Consider the following 15,221-nt stretch of genomic DNA (forward strand, 5'->3'; position numbering starts at 1 on the left):
AGCTCCTCCTAAACCATAGAAGCAGAAGAAGTCAAAGGTTTCAAAACCCTCTGTCGCACCAAAAGCTTCACGTGTGAAGCCATTGGCAACTGCTCCTCCTGCGTCCAGTATGCAATCTGAAGACCTCTCTTGCATCTCGAAGAAGACCGAGAAGTCTATATCGAAGAAGAAGCCCATCCCGAGTTCTGGTCAAGCACTGACCCAGCTGCCGTTCCGAGGAACGAGAATGAAGCCATTAATCTATCCAGTGATGATGATCTTAGCGAGGATGCTCTTGAGCTGCTGATAAAGAGGAAACAAGAGGCGGAAATCTTCAACGATCTGCCCCTCTTTGATGTGGACATCCTAAATAACTTCATTGATGAGTGGTTTGCCAATCCAGATCTCAGTATTGATGATCTTCAACTTCCCATTGGCATCAGTGTCTCTTTCCACAGTGCCATTGCAAATGAGCTAGCTCTGGCTCAGAAGATAGTTGAGCTCAAGAACAAGATTGACTATGAAAAAGCTCAATTCAAGAAGCACATGGCCAAGCTCAGCGTAACTGATGTTCGGAACTTCAAGCAGTTGCTGCATGACCTCAAGGAAGCGTTTCACAAGAAACATGAAGAAGCAAAAGGTTTAAGAGAGCGGATGAAACTCCTCGCTACAAAATGTGTTCAGGCTCACAATGAAGCTGGAAAGCGTAAGGCTCTTGGGCGTCCAGGCATCGACCCCAAGATGGCTGCCAAAAAGAAGAAGCCGACTGTGACCCAAGCTGAGGCGTCAGGACAAGAAGCACCTTGCATAGTCTTCCCTGCCAGCATGACAGGCTGGAAGCCTAAGGTCCCCATAGTTGCTTCAGAACTGAAGAAGACAAGGGCAGTCGAGGCCGAAGCCAGGAAGCGGAAGAACAAAAATGACTCTGATGATGCACCACAGACCAAGAAGCGGAAGACAAAGTCTTCGAAGAAGGATCGGGCTACTCCCTCAGAGCCCCTCTTTGTCGAGCCCCTCTCTGTTGCTCGTCCTGCATCTCCCCACCAAGAGCGTCAGCTAGTACTTCACGAGCCTGCTTCCATAGAGGCTCCTGAAGCTGAAGTAGTTCCAGCTGTTGACCCCACCACAGCTGAAGGCATTGGTTTCCAAGACAATGTAGAAGATAATGAAGTTCTTCCTCAGATCGAGCACCAAACGATATCATCGCCTGTTCTCACAAACAGTGAAATCATCAGCATTGGTCGTCCCTTGATGCCAATCACTCAGGATGCATCATGGGCTGATCGCCCCCAACAAGAAACTCCAAGTAAAAGTTCACCCAGTACTCCCCCACCTCAAGTCACCACTCCGGTGCTTGATGATGATGACTATGTGGTCAAGACAACTCCCACTCCAAAAGCGTCGCCCACATTCTATAGGCTTCGCAAAGGACCAAGGCCACAAGTCGCTATGCCGAGTGTTCCAGCAGGAGAAGTGCAACCCAACTCAGTAGCACGTCAAGTGTTTCCTAAAGCCACTCCTACTGTGAACGTCTCTGATTCTGAAGCAAAGGCTGCCGAAGACATACCAGCTGCATCAGCCGAAGAACATCAAGAACCCCGTGAAGAAGAAGAGCGAATTGTCACACCCCCCACCAATCAAGAAGTTGTTCTTGAGGAGAACGAGTCTATGCCCGACCCTCCAGCTCCTCAGGTGGAGGTTGCAAATACTGAGGCGGCCACCAACAACACTACTGAAGCCAATGACATTGTCATGGCTGAAGCTAATGTGGCGCCTATAGTGAATATGGTGTCTAAAGCCAATGATGCACCTGTAACCAATGTGCAGTCTGAAGCCCATGTCAATGCTACTACTCATGTACCGCCTCCAAGGCCTCACACCATTGAGCAAGCATTTTATCAAGGCGAGCTTGTCACCGTTCGATGGCCTATTCTGGTTCCTCCGCCTGCTCCCGGACCTCAATTTGATTATCATGTGGAGCACATGCCTCAGGTCCAGAAGCCAAAACCGAGGCTGCCAAGGTTTCCAGGTACTGCGTCTTCGCCAGGATTGTTCAATGTGAATGGTTTCATTGAACACAACACCTTCTTTGATAGTGCCAAGAACCCATATTCAAGGCCAAGAATTTCATCTGATCGGTTCTGGAGCTATCAGCAACACAATTATTATTCTTGTGTCTTATACAATCAAGGGCGCATTTTTCCTCATATGCGTCTGGACTGCGAAGCCATTGCTGGACTGCCCTGCTTGGAAGAAGCCCTAGACTGCTTCAGAGATGCTGGGCTTCTGCAGTTTGTGACTGACAAAGAAAATTGGAATGAAGAGCTTCTGTTACAATTCTATGCTACTCTTCACATTCGCGGCTACAATAGGGATACAAAAACTTGGGTCCTTGAGTGGATGATGGGCAATGTACACCATGAAGCCAAAGCTCTTGATATCATTGAGCTTACTGCCCTGCCCACTCTAGGTGAACTTTATGAACCTGGTTGTCAGCTTCACCGCAATGCTTTAGAGAGCATATTCCAGAAGCCTGAGCCCAATATGAGCCAAATGTTGAGCATGATGAAGCCACTGCCACAAGATGCTGAATATCCAAAAGAATTATTTGTTGAAGACCTAGAGTATCTGCCCCACACCATCTATCATATTATAAGGCGAACTCTATGGCCCATCAAAGGACATTCTTCTACAATAAAGCTTGAAGGCTTAATGAAGACATTGGTTTTCTATATTCTCAATGGCATCAGCTTCAATGCTCGGGATTTCTTCATTAGACAACTTGCTGCATCTGGCTCTGATATATTTGGTCTGAAGTTTTATGCTCCATGGGTAATGCGCCTTATAAAGCTTCACTCTGCTATCAACTATCAGCCCTCTGCGCGCAACCATCTCATATTCCTGCTAGAGGTTGATATGTTTGTCGAAGCCATATACCCAGAGCCTATCAAGGAGCCAATTTATCTTCACAATGTCGATCATCAAAGTTTCACTCAACTTATTAAAGGAGTTCATGCTGCAACTCGTGTTTATCCTTTGGCTGGAAATACCCGTGCACCTCATCGTGCTCATACTGAAGCCAATGAAAGCACTATTGCTCAAAGGCCTCGGAAGAGATCTCAGGTACTCAATGACCGAGAGCTTCTCGTTGCCTTGCATCAAAAACAAGATAAGCATCATGACTGGCTCAAGCGTCAGATGCAGAGTCTCTTGGTGGATGTTAATCGCATTCGCAATCTAGCCACCAAGAATGCATTTGTCACTCATGAAACTTGTCGACGGTTGTGGAAGAGTCTGACATTACTTAGTTCTGAAGATGATCTTCAGCAAGATGGCTTCATAGAGAGATTCAAATTTGATTCCACTCCTCCTAGGAATGTTGTCTTGCGTCGGACTCCTTCACTCGAAGACTCTAAGTACTCCTCCTCAGAGGCAACTGTCAATGCCAGAGTCATCGATGACGAAGATGATGCTACTTCACCAACTACCACTTAGGCGCGTATCGACACTGCACCTGGCCCCTCTGCACCACCAAACTCCAACAACGACCCTGCTCCTCCATCTGCTCCTTCTGGGAACGAGTAGATGCTCTATGTCTTCAAACCTTTTTGGTCCTTACTAACAAAAGGGGGAGAAGCATATGAGTTGATAGCCTTCAAGCGGGACCTTATGGGTGGCTGCATTACTTTTTGCCAAGTCTTACAACTCTCGTCTTTTGATACATTTAGTTCTCTCAGTTGTAACACTTAAACTTGATGGTCGTCTGCTACTCTATCTGCTTGTCTGTAATGCGATGATAAATCCCGCATGAAGTCATTCTGCAGACTTCCATTTTCCATTATGCATATCATTATCTTCGTTATTTTCTTATATGCATAATGCATTGTCTTCACACTTTGATGATGGCCTCCACAAAGCAAAACCTGCCATGTGCATTTGCATTTGCATTCAAATGCAAATCATTTATATGCACATCTTCAGGGGGAGCCTCGTCTAATGTATGAAGACAATACACACAACACTAAGCTTTCACATACTTTTATCCCCGTTGAAAACATCAACCAGTTTGTCATGAATCACCAAAAAGGGTGAGATTGTAAGTGCATCTAGTGCCACCACTTGTTGGTTTTGGAGTATTAACGACAAACTTGGTTGAGGGACTAATGTGTTTGTGAGAATTGCAGGATAACACAGGTAGTAGTCCCATATTGATTCGCTTTACCTACCAGAGATGACCCCTAAAAATGTGTGAAGACATTGAAGACAATGGTGGTCTGTGAACACATTCACATTGAAAACTATGGCAGGAGAAGACATCGCGTGAAGACTATGGAGTGCGAAGACATAGTTGTTTCGTAGTTTCCTTTTCTTCTTTGTTGAGTCATAGGAACCACCGTACTGTTAAGTGGGGTCCAAGTGAACAAAGTCAGAGTGACTGAAGTGATGCTCAACTAAATCCTATGTCTTCGAGCGAAGACAATGAGAGCAAATCTTATCCAGAGCTGGATGAGTCAGCTTTACTTGTAGCCCAAGTCAAGCTGCTGCGTGTGTTTGAAATCTGATCGTCGGACACGTGTCAGTTCCTTAGTGACCCAGGGTCATTTTGGACAAATCAGGTCGGGTTACCTCCTGGCTATAAATAGCCCACCCCCTACACCATAAATTGGTGGCTGCTTAGAGTTTGTGGACGACTTTTTTCGTTTGAGAGCAACTCACCTCCGAAGCCTTTTGAGAGAGAATCCTTGCGAGGACAAAGCCCAAAACACACAGAGCCAAAGAGTGTTAGGCATCACTGAAGTCTTTCTGTCCGCGTGATCTGAAGACTTATTACACTTGAGGACTGTGAATCCTCCAGCCGGTTAGCCGTCGCGTTCTGAGCATCCAAGAGTCATTATGGATTACCGGTGAACGAAGTCTATGAAGGTTTGGAAGTCTCCCTTGAAGACTTACCAGAGTGATTGGGCGAGTACTAAGTGTTCTTAGCTCAATGGGAATAAGGTGAAGACACGGTCTTCTGAGTTGAATCTCAGCCTCCCTAACCAGACGTACAGTTGTCACAGCAACTGGAACTGGTCCAACAAACCCCTTGTCCTCTCTGAGCAACTGGTTCTATCCTACCTCTCTCACCTTACTTAAAGTTTGTCTTCGTGAAGTCTTTGCCTACTTGCCTGATCTGTTTGACTTCATTGTGTGAACACTGTTGTCTGTTTGGCTTCATACTATCTTCCATCCTGATCCAATCTACCTAGCTCCTCATAGTCTTCGTGCTTTCACTTCATTGCTTACTTGACTATGACTTGTCTAGTGTAGTCTACCTTCCGCTGCATATCAATAGGGTCATTTCTATCGTTTGTCTTCGAAACATCCATGTTTTGAAGACTTTCATAAAAATCACCTATTCACCCCCCTCTAGTCGAATACTAACACTTTCAGCATTTTCACTCTCCGTTTCAGCCAGAAATACATTTTCTTGAAGTGAAGGCATATTCCCTGAAAGGCGCTTTTTGTTTTTCTGTCAAGGGCCAGTTTTTGAAGATTTTCTTTGCAAATAGGTCCCTGGCAGTCAAACACTCATATATCTTCACTCAGAACTCCAAATGAGGTGATTCCAAATCCCACTTCTTTTTTTCGTCAAGCCCGTTCAAATGGAATCATTTTCACCATGTGTCAACATTCTGAAAATGACCATTTTTCCCTTGCCCTTATTCAGTCCCCTCTGAGAGAGAACATTTTCTAGCGATTCTTTTCGCGAGTTCCTCACACTTCCTCCCGGTGAATTCATCCCTCCCAGGCAAGCCACACCCTCCATTTGCATGATTGCAATGAAGTGGCATTGTTTACTTATGTAAACTTGCTTAAAATATTGCATTAGCTACGTATGATTTGTTCATGACATTTCTCAGAGTTGTTTTTGATCTTGCTATTGCCATGATGTTGTTTGGATTACTAGGAATAATACTTGCAGATGGTGGATGACATGTTTCCATTGGATTATTAGTGGCTATTATGATCATTTTCATTATGGTAGTTGATATTATAATTTGGAGTATGATCTTGGATTTGATGCTTACATGTGGATCTTAGCTGGATAGCTTGTTCTTGCTATTGATTAGTAGTATTATCGTTCTTGGATTCAGCATGCTCTTAGTTTTTATGCTATCCTCGGAGTATCATGATATGACTAGGTTAAGCTTTGGATTATTTGTTGGATATTGCTATGACTTGGTTGGCAGATGGATATATGATATAGGAGTAGTAGACCTACCTTGGGGATAAATTCCGTCATTTTGTTGGTCAGGTGCTACCGAACCGGGCTTTTCCAATGCAACCACATTTGCCTTTATGGGAACGCCCTAATGCGGTCTATTGTCATGTCTCTCGCCGGTGCCTCCAACAAGGGAAGGTTATGGGCGTGCGTTAGCCTAGCCTGGTAAGCAGACATAGCCTTGTGTGCTCGTTGTTGTACCAGGGTTGTCCCTGTTTGGGACCATTTTTGTTTTGCCACGACGGTGGCCGTTGGATGTCACGAGTTGACATCAGGTCCACCCAAGATTGAACCCAAAGGGGGTGTTGGTCTAAGTGGCCGGGAGAGTGTCATGGCAGTAGATTGATTTTTTTGGAACGCCGTTGGTCCACCCGAATGGGAGCACGAGGCCATGGGTTCTGTGATGTGGGTACAGTGTGCTAACCTCTGCAGAGTGTGTGTTTACTCTATCGATAGCCGCATCCTCAATCATGGGCACAAGTTCATACTAGGCCACATCATTCGATCAACACTCACAATGATGGAATGACTTTTATATGGCTAATATGTTTGTGATGTGATCAGTAATAGTTTGGCAGGATGCCGATGATGATGTTGGGATGATCTTGAGGGTGATCATTCAGTTTGTGATGTGGTCGTGAGGAGATTTTGATCACGAGGTGATCAAGATGGTATATTTCTTGGCCGGATAGCCAAGCGTGAGATGGTTATTGAGATTGAGATGTTGGATTATCAGCATTGTAGTAGTTTCATATGATGCTTAGTAGTTATCTTTGCATCATGGTAGCTGTTAATTAAATTAACCTGTTTAATGCTATGTTATTGTTTTCCTTGATGCTTTTGGTTGTTGTGAGCTTGCAAGTACATTCAATGTATTGACCTGGTGTGTCATGCCAGATTGTAGGTGATGCTATGATTGCAATGCTTGTCTAGGAGTCCGCCTGTGCGAGCTAGATCGTGTCCCAGCCAGAGTCCCTTTGGAGTGGAGTTCACCACCTTCATCGTTGTTCCACTGCTAGAAGTTTTCCGCTGCTATGAGTTGTCCGCTGCTAGCATAGAGCAAGCGTAGTATCGCAGGTGTAGTGTCGTCGTGCTGATGTGATCCTTTGTAACATCAGACCATTGTACTATTATCCTTGTATTAAGAGCTGATTTGTTCTATGCCAAGAAGTGTCGTATTCCAGAAGACTTCTCCTTGATCTCTGGGCTGGAATGCGGGGTTTTCCGGTCTTTCTGAGCCGTGGTGCCACAAGGCTTGGTATCAGAGCAGGTCTAGCTATAGGACGCCCTAGTCAGCGCGAGCGGTAGTATAGAGTCTGGCTTGATGGTTTCATTTGGTTGCTGCATTTGTTTGTTGCATAGCATGCATATAGACTTATTATTTTGCTACTAATGGTCTAATCTGGTGAGTGTAGATGGCATTGGATCTTGATCCACTACAACTCAACCTCTGCATTTCCTCAGTTTCCTCTTTCCTTCGGTATTTGGCGTCATCTCTGTCCCAACAGAGTGATGCCAAGTGGTCCTGGCACTGTTTTCAGGAATGGTGCTCAGGTATCACATGATCTCTTCCTTCCAGCTATCATTATCATTCCGATGGTAGACAGGTTGCTACCCCAGATCATGCCTTTTTGTCACATTGGCAACCCTTAATGATCTTAGTCATCAAGAAAGGGCAATGTCAGTCGACTCAGCTTCCTTGCTACCCTATTCCATGGACGAGTATGGATCCCTTCCGTCTGCTTGATAAAAATGTGGTCGCAACATTTGTGTCCCGCTACATGGTTACCAAGTACATCCTTGCGTTCGAGCTAGTCAAGGTTGTTACCTTGCTAGGCCAGCACTTAGTGTAGCGATGTTTACACCAGCTTTTACACACATTGTTTCGTCTTTGTGCACATTGCCCTAGCATGTTAGATCGTAGTACCGGAGATCCCGCGAGATTTGTGTGCTTAAGTAGGCATGCATATTGTGCGAATAGCAATATATGTGAAATTGCTTGTATGTGATTTGTATGCCTTTTTGTATTCTTTTGGTTGGTTGAGTTGTTTTATTTGCTTCTTTTTGGGCCCCAGTGTTACATTATTTTTCCCCTATAAGTGTTGCTCATCAACCGAAGCTGAACTCGAAGAAGCAGCAAGGATATCAAAGATAAGGACGCTCAGCTAAACAGTATGGGATTCTCAGTTGACTACATTATGTTGGGAATATCTGCTCAATATACAAATGGTGCCCTGAATCAATTATCAACAGCAGGTCTGCATCTGTTATGCCCCTTTCGCAGCAATAATGATCAAACCAGCAGGAAGATAAGGCAAGCACAAGACCAATGGTACATTTCCGGTACAAGGTATGATTCGTATACAAGGTCTGATTCGACTATGAATAAAAATTGGAAATATGCTATATTCCGAAAGGAAAGCAAAAATGTGCTATGATCAAGGAAGACAATCAAATACTTTTTATCATACAAGTAACCAGACACAAAAATATTATGGGTGAGTGTATGGTTTTTTTAGTCTGCATATCATAGTATGAAAAGTTGGATATGAGAAACTCAGTCTTCCTCCACACGGTATCAGAAGAAGCTTATGATGCAAGGCTCCTAATTTTTTTTCAGTTTGATATGTGGATCGCTTCCGGTCCAAGATACCCAGTCCTCCAATGCAAGGTACCTTGGTAAAAGTTTCTGACATAAGGAATTGAATCTTCCTCAACAAGCAACCCGAGGAGAAGCTTCTCAAGTATGGAACCTGGGCTTCTCCAGCACGATACCCAGGCCAGGCTTCACGTGTAAGCTATCGCGGCTTCTTCTGCATGCTACTAGGCAAAAGCGTCGAGCAGAAGCTAACGAGTGTTCTTAGCAAGATACTCGGATGGCTTCTCTTGTAAACCACTCAGTCCGCGTCAGTACCACACTATTGCACTGTCCTCAGAGGTTATACGGTGAGTTGGCAGTATATGGCAGTACATCCCCAGAATCAGATCAACAATATTTTTGTCAGAAGTACAAATCAGTCAAGGCATATGTCTGCTTCAGAAATCAAGTGTTCGACTACATATCTTTCCATCTATACGGTGAGAATGTATCTCCGGACATGCAAGTCACGCATTCAAGGATACAACTGTGATCAAGTAGAATTACCTAAGGACGGTAAGGATTCAACAAAGCTCATGAGTCATGCCCAATAAAGATAAGCAGAGATACATCTCATGTGGTGCAAGAATCGACGAGTGCCAAGGCCAATAATGCAACATCAAAAGTTTGGACAACAACTTCCAAGGTCATTATCCTCGCACCTGACAAGGAAATCTCATGAAGCCTTGTCACCATTCTTGTATGATTGGTCTCAACAACGAGCTTTGTACCGCCACAAGCCCTGAGTATTTGTCATATGCGCGCAGAACCAGGTCAGAAAAATGAGCACAAGTAATGATGCCAGAAAGATTGCACTACCCACATTAATGGTTGCACAAAGAATCAAAGACACATCTGGCAAAGCTATTTTAGTATGGTAGCATGACAAAGAAAATCATCGGCAGAACGAGAAACTGAAAGCAAAGGTATGATGATTTTTGCGGCCAGCAGGGATTGGATACCCAAGACAGTTGGATGCCAATATTTCATATGGATCCACAACGGCATACCCTCATATATCCAAGATTTCCTTTGCAGTTTGATGTCGACAACCGTGTCCAAACACCCCGTAGCCTATTGCCACAGATGGGTATACCGACAACATGGGTAAGCCAACAGTCAAACAATCGCTCAAATGAGGTGTACCCACTTGCAAAAATGAACTGCACGAATAGTCTGTCAGGAAAAGCATTTTCCCGTCAGCATCTCTGTCAGGCCAGTCTCAAAGTTTGAGGTATGCTACATCTACAAGCCCATACTCCATTATATTGCTCTTGACAGAAGGCCGACGAATCTTTGGTGAATATCTCTTGCTCAAGCCAGAGAAGAAAATCAAGAGGATCCGGTACCACTTTCGGGCAGTCAGACCTCGTTAGAAGAGTGGTCATGATTCTCAGTACTGTTTGCACCCAGAAGACATGCATTTGTTTGGACAACCTAGTGCCTATGTAAAAAGTTTTCCCCACCAAAGGAAAGTCATGCTCAGAATATCACCAACAGATATGAAAGTATCACTGTCAGCATAAGGCTTTGGTATATAAGGAAAGACCTGTCAGAATTTGGGGAAGGTGAAGCAAACCACCCCAAAGCAAAGTAAGCAAATCATATGAAATTCTGAAGGGAACAACAAACAAGGGAAATGAATACCCGAGTTGGAAACAATATCCTCAAGCCATACTTGTTCCCTAAGAAACCCAATCTCGAGGACAAAATTTCTTTAAGACGGGGAGGCTTGTACAGCCTGGTCTTTGGCCCTTCCTTTTTCTTTTTGATTTATTTGGTTTTCACCGTGATTTTATTTTTGGAGTGGTTCCGTGGCCTTGCCACCTAGGAGATCATCCTCATTCCTTCTCTCAAGTGGGTTATCATTCCCAAATCTCTCCCATGATCATCTCACTTCCATCCTAGCCCAACTCCATAATTATTTTTCTTGGGAATATTCCTTTTCTATTAAAGGAATAACCTCATTTGCCCTAGGTTGTGAGGCAACCTATATTTCCGTCCCTCCAAAATATCCCAAATAATTCTCGTAAATTGTTTGGGTCATATCTTGCTCAAATATGCCCAAACTTTCCCTTATCCAGTTCAAAGATATTTCTCCAATATTACTTCTTGACTTTTGTCCAAAGTGGCACTTTGTGAAGAAAGTGACATGTATCCTATCTTGTTTGCTCCCAAACATTTTGGGCATACTTTTGCATCCAAAACATTGTTTCATGCCAAAATTCAACTTCATTTGCCTAGTGAATCTTCCTCAGTGAAGTTTCAAAGTTTCTCTCAGACAGAAGCCATTGTGAAGGAAGTACTAGCTAGGAGTATCCAAATGAGTTGAAATTTTGCATGCCTCTTAATGTGCTCATATCATTACCCTCCTCCAATTTCCAGCTCCATCCTATCATCAATGCGAGCACAACTTCAAATCTTTGATTATGTTAATATTTTCAGGTTGTGAGGCAAGTATAATTTATATTGCTTCATTAATTCTGAGAAATTACCAGATCACGCTCCCACCGAAATAACATCTCTCCACCAAATTTGGGACCATTTCATTAAGCCATTTTATCACAAATATTATTGCAAGTTTTCTGGACAGAGAGGATGTTTGTGAAACAAGTACCATTTTGGCATGTCCATTTGGTAGGAAATTTTTACAGCATCTTCTTATGACCAAATCATGGTCTACCAACTTTGAGCTCAAGTGGTTACTCCATGTGAGTGCACCATCTTGATCTTGATTCTGAACCAATTTTGTAGTTACAAAGTAACCCTGTTGTTTTGAGGTCCAATTCTCCTCAAAACCTCCAGGATTATAGTCCTTCCTAAGCTAATCACCCCACACAACTTATTTGTCCCTTAGCTCTTTTTTGTTGATCACTCTATCATGATTCAGTCTGATACAACAAGGTTTCAGTGAAGCCTCACTTGACCTCAGAGCTCCTTTTGTCGATCCATCACCTCTCTCAGGCTCAGTGATGCAGGGGCTAGCCACCAGAGAATTCCTTGCAGACCCTCTAGTCCTATCTTTGCCATGCCAGGTGGTGACCCCATGTATTTTTGCCTGCGCGCACGCTCTGGCTGCAGAAAGCGCGGTCTGCATGTCGGGTCGCATTATGCTGCCTCACCTCGGCTATGTCCGCACGTCTGGAGGTGCCAACCTGAATCCCCCTTCCTCTCCCGTTGCTCTTGTGTCCTTGTCCCCTCTAGAAACCTCCTCGCCAGAGTTAGACGCCGTGCGCCCATGGGAAAATAGTGGTCGTTTGGCTCTGTTCATTGCCCGTGTTCTTCCTCCCTGTGCCCCTTGGCCTCCTCTGCTCCGTGACCCTCCGGAGCGCTGCCTCGTTGATACGTCTCCAATGTAGCAATGATTTTTTATTGTTCCATGCTATTATATTATCCATCTTGGATGTTTTATATGCATTTATATGCTATTTTATATGATTTTTGGGACTAACCTATTAACCTAGAGCCCAGTTCTAGTTTCTGTTTTTTCCTTGTTTTTGATTTTTACAGAAAAGGAATACCAAACAGAGTCCAATTGACATGCCAATTTTTGTGGATTTTTTATGGACCAGAAGAAGCCCCCGAAGCAAAAGAGTTGGGCCAGAAGAGTGACGAGTCATCCACGAGGGTGGAGGGCGTGCCCTACCCCCTGGGCATGTCCCCTACCTCGTGGCTGACTCAGAGACCCACCTGATGTGAAGACGACGCGAAAAATTCCTATAAATACAGAAACCTTCGAAAAGAAACCTAGATCGGGAGTTCCGCCGCCGCAAGCCTCTATAGCCACGAAAAACCAATCGGGACCTTGTTCCAGCACCGTGCCGGAGGGGGGATCCATCACCGGTGGCCATCTTCATCATCCCGGCGCTCTCCATGACAAGGAGGGAGTAGTTCACCCTTAGAGCTGAGGGTATGTACCAGTAGCTATGTGTTTGATCTCTCTCTCTCTCTCTCATGTTCTTGATTCGACACGATCTTGATGTATTGCGAGCTTTGCTATTATAGTTGGATCATATGATGTTTCTCCCCCTCTACCTTCTTGTGATGGATTGAGGTTTCCCTTTGAAGTTATCTTACCAGATTGAGTCTTTAAGGATTTGAGAACACTTGATGTATGTCTTGCCTGGGATACCCGTGGTGACAATGGGGTATTCTATTGATTCACTTGATGTATGTTTTGGTGATCAACTTGCGGGTTCAGTGACCTTGTGAACTTATGCATAGGGGTTGGCACACGTTTTCGTCTTGACTCTCCGGTAGAAACTTTGGGGCACTCTTTGAAGTTCTTTGTGTTGGTTTGAATAGATGAATCTGAGATTGTGTGATGCATATCGTATAATCATACCCACGGATACTTGTGGTGACATTGGAGTATCTAGGTGACATTAGGGTTTTGGTTGATTTTGTGTCTTAAGGTGTTATTTTACTACGAACTCCAGGGCTATTTGTGACACTTATAGGAATAACCCAATGGATTGAGCGGAAATAATAACTTTGAGGTGGTTCCGTACCCTACCAAAATCTCTTCGTTTGTTCTCCACCACTAGTGACTTTGGAGTGACTCTTTGTTGCACGTTGAGGGATTGTTATATGATCTAATGTTATCTTTCTTGAGAGAACTTGCACTAGTGAAAGTATGAACCCTAGGCCTTGTTTTGAAGCATTGCAATACCGTTTTCGCTCACTTTTATCGCTTGCTACCTTGCTTTTTTTATATTTTCAGATTACAAAAATCCATATCTACTATCCCTATTGCACTTGTATCACCATCTCTTCGCCGAACTAGTGCACCTATACAATTTACCATTGTGTTGGGGGTGTTGGGGACACAAGAGACTCTTTGTTATTTGGTTGCAGGGTTGTTTGAGAGAGACCATCTTCATCCTACGCCTCCCACAGATTGATAAACCTTAGGTCATCCACTGGAGGGAAATTGGCTACTGTCCTACAAACCTGTGCACTTGGAGGCCCAACAACGTCTACAAGAAGAAGGTTGTGTAGTAGACATCACTTGTCATGATCCCGTGCCCTCCCATGATCGCTGAGCCTCGCTAGAGCTTTGGCCGAGCCCGAGCGGCAGCACTCGGCCAAGGCCTCCCCCACCCCGCCTATTTAAGCCCTTCGTGCGGCCTCCCGAGCTCCCCATTGAACTCACCTCCCTCCTCTAGTCCTATCTAGACACTTCCCCGAGCTCCTAGATTCCTCCTCGACCACCATCCCCGCCATGGCCGCCGGCTCGGTCTTCTCAAATTGGGCAATGCCCAACTCCTCCCCTCCCCTTTCCACCACCAGCAGACCCACCAGATCGCACACTATTGGAAATGGGGAAAAATAATAAAAAAGACAAGGTATAATAGTTAGTGCCATCCTGTAGTGAACTGATGTCTTCTTCATTGTGCAGACAAAGATCTTGTTGCTTTTTGTCGCTAATTTCTTTATCCTAAAAATCTTTCTGAGTTTCTTGACTTGAGTGATCACTAGTAGGAAAAGGCCTACTACTGGTGCACCTGTTTTGCCTACTAATGGCGCACTACATGTGCGCCACTAGCATATGCTTAATCTCAAGTCAAATCGCACTAAGTGGTCAAACTTCTCGGAAAGTCACCCATCCTCACACTACTCCAGCCCGAGCACGCTTAACTTTGCAGTTCTATCCAACCCCAGCACCACCTCACTTAACAGGCACTTGTTGATATATCTATCATATCAATCCTATTAAACCTTGTTGATGTCTAGGACTTTGTTCATATTCATGAGTATGATGAAATTTTGAAAAATATTTCAAACTTCCCGGTCATATTACGTATCATTTTTTGAAAAAAAAATCCAATTTTTTTTTCAAAACCAATTTTTTTCTGTTACTAGTGGCGCACCTAGCAAATGGTGCGCCACTAGTAAGTTTGAATTTTTTTCCATTTTTTCCCCTCTAGATCTTAAAAGCCCCGTAACTTTTTTCTGTTAGGTTTTTGAGGATTTTGAAAATGTTTAACGGGGCTCCCCTCGTTAAATTCGGATGTAACTTTTCGAGTAGATGATTTTTCATATAAAAAACTTTTTAATCCGAGTTCGTATGCAAAAGTTATGCCCATTTTACAAATTCCAGAGAGATTTTGCAAATAAATTCGAAATTCATATTTGTAAATTTTCCCAACAAGTAGACAAGATATCACATGGGAAACTTATTTTATTTTATTTTTTTTAACATTTCCATCATTTTCTTTTAGTTTTTTTAAAACTGAAAAGGCGGTCCACGGGGGGGGGGGGGGGGTGCATTCGGTGGAATTTTTGGTCAAACTTAGTAATGGCGCACCGTGGGAGTGGTGCGCCATTACTAGTTCA

This window comes from Triticum aestivum, chromosome 7B (genome assembly GCF_018294505.1).
Source record: "Triticum aestivum cultivar Chinese Spring chromosome 7B, IWGSC CS RefSeq v2.1, whole genome shotgun sequence".
NCBI classification, from domain to species: domain Eukaryota; kingdom Viridiplantae; phylum Streptophyta; class Magnoliopsida; order Poales; family Poaceae; genus Triticum; species Triticum aestivum.